We start from the raw sequence: 3,063 nt of genomic DNA, 5'->3' as shown, positions 1-3,063 counted from the left end.
TTGATTCAAGTTTGGATGTAGGCAATAGCATACTGAAACTCAAAAATTTTATGGGATCATATAGCATATGCATGTCTTCAAATGCGATATGTTTAACTTTTCTCTTGTTATTTCCTCATGTCAATTGGAAAATAATTCTTTTTCCCCCTTTTCTCTTCAGGATTGCATGTGAGATTATTCTTTCCATTCTCGTACTGTGAAAAAGCAATGGTTGTATAAATTCTCTTGAATTATTAATGCAACAATTATATAACACCAATTAGCGACCTACCTGGAGTACAATTAGTTAAGTTTTTGGAGGTTGGTACCAAAGACCTCGATTCATTAGGAATGGTGCTGGTCATAACATGTAGTTTGGCTTTGGCTCACAAATTAACTTGGTTTTTGACTAGTGTAGCCGATCGGTTTGGCCTCTATGAGTCATGTAATTAAAAAAAGTTTATATTTGCTATCTAACTTCTAACATATTACATCAGATATTTCTTAAGAAGAAGAAGAAAGGCAATTTTTAGTACACCTAAAACGCTTTTGTCAGAGATTAGGTTACCTTTTAACCATGATGCGTTGACCCAACTCAACTATCCTATAAATACCTGTCATCTGGCCATGCATGGCATGCACAACAGTGTTCCTTTTCCTTTAGGGATGTGAACTATATAAAAGTTGATAGAATGGATTGCAAGACAAAGTCAATGATCAATAAATTTTATTATTTGCCTCCAGTGGTGCCTCAGCACACATTTCCTACCATTCAATATATGGCATCAAAGTAGTCGCTGGTTATGTTGAAATAAGGACCATGTATCCTATGCCCCAACCTAATTACTCGAGTCAAGCACGTGATAGATAACAGTGTATCTATAAGATCTAACCCTGTAGGATATGCAAGACCTATCTTTTGATATATATATATTCATATTATTCGAATCTCAAGCAGTGATAAAATTTAATGTAAATATTTTAAAAAAATAGCCCATAATCACTTAATAATAATGAATAAATCTAATCAATTTATTTAAATAAAAAAAAAACTAATAAAATATCTTCTAGATCCTAAGCTCCTCATTGCTCGATCCTAAGCCCTATATATTCCGTTGCATTTGAAAATAAATAGAAAAGAGAATGAGCTTCATAGATTCAGTAAGTTATCAAAATCTATAGTTAAATCAAATATATTATGCAAAAGATATAAATCTTCGGTTTATATGATTTGTCATGAACAAAAACATGCTCATGTGCACATGAACATATTATATATGTGAAAATAGATTTCTTGATATATAATGCATTTGGTCAGCATAAATTTTGAAATCAAATATGAATGGACAATCTACTCTCACTCTCCTAGTTTTTACAACTATGGCCATAATTGACTCTCCAAAAACAACTAGATCTTGACTACAATAAGCTTCTATTGGTCGTGTGCCAGTGATCGCCCAATCAAAGGCCTAGAGAGAAACTAGCTTTGAAATTATATGAGAAAATATGTTTCTATTAGCATGTGCCACCGAATAGTCCCAATTAATTATACCCAAAAGAAAAATAGCTCCCGACTACAACATGCTGTTAGTGGGTATGCACCCATGATCAACTTGTGGACGTTCTAAAGGAGATTAGATCCTAAGCCTATGTGATTATAATTAGACTAGAAAGTAGCAAAATCAACACATAATATATAGGATATCAACACATTTATTGATGCAATGCAAATTGTTCATGCCCAAGTAAATCATATCATAATTGACTCAATATTTTACAAATTATTTTTATGAACAACACATAAGGTACTTAATTTAAATATAATACAATAGCCATAGTTTAAATTTTAAATAATGTAAATTAGATTATATACATGATAAATACTAGTGTTGCTGCGAGGCTCCAGAGGAAAAAAGGCGAGGTCGGTTAAGAACTGAGCTGAAGTTCCGTAACATATCAAGTTGGTAAAGTCTGCAGACGATCTTGCAAAAGAAGTCCTAAAATCAATGGGGACCCTCCAGTTTAGGACTCTCCGATGCTTAAGTCAGTCGGAGCCTGAAACAGATAATGAAAAATAAAAAAATAAAGAGCAAGGAAAGAGTAAGATGGAGTGAAAAGAACGAAAATTCTCTTCAATAGGAGAAATGGAGAGAGTTCAGCTGTGAGTTGTGACTTATCTCTAGAGGAACCCCTCCTTCTCTTTATATAGAGGAGCTCACTAGGTCGTTAAGCCAAGGAGAGGGTTTGTTAGGCCATTAATAACTGTGTGATTTAGAGGATCTTATTTATTAGATGGTTATGGAAAGTCTGTCTAGTTTGTTAAGAGTTTATTATAATAGAATAACCAGCTGTAGATATATTGTGAGTTGTCCCACATGAAGAACAGCTATAACATAGATGAAAGATAATTGATTGAAGTCTTGCTGACTGAGAGGGAGGTTGGTTAAATTCAGTGTACCCTTGATATGATTTGACTGGTAGACAGTTTCAGATCAGTAACAATTCGATTTGATTTAGAGTAGTACAGATGAGTCCTTAAGTTAACCGATGTGATGTGATAAGTAATCCATAAGTAATCCATAGATCAATAAGATATTGATCTCGTTTAATACTGCTACATGGCCAGAGATTGGTTGGTATACTAACACATTGCCCCCTACTTCTCATATCTGAAGTGATATTTCTCACATTGGATGTGGAAAGTAGATCAAGAGATGTTCTCTGACCTCTGTCGCCAATGATAAATGTGTCATATGATGATTTTGGCCATATTAATTATTTAATGATATGAAACGATATTCCATTTTTTGGAAATAACTGATCGAAATCCTCAGCAATTATGAGAGCTTAGAAAATCGGAAGGTCATCATTACCGAGAGGTTACGCTCAAGCTTATTAATTGCTCGCTAGCCATTTGCCAACATATCATTGGCTACCATAGCTATCACACAGATCAGACTTATATGACTTAATTTGGAGAGAGGTACACCGAACAGTCTTTTTTCAGAGTCATCGGATCATTGCCAAATGTCATCAATCTAACAGTAGCCAATATTAATTAGAGTCATGAGTTGCTTTTATAAA

Source organism: Elaeis guineensis, chromosome 5, assembly GCF_000442705.2.
Source record: "Elaeis guineensis isolate ETL-2024a chromosome 5, EG11, whole genome shotgun sequence".
Lineage (NCBI taxonomy): Eukaryota > Viridiplantae > Streptophyta > Magnoliopsida > Arecales > Arecaceae > Elaeis > Elaeis guineensis.
Note: the sequence above shows the minus strand (reverse complement) of the source record.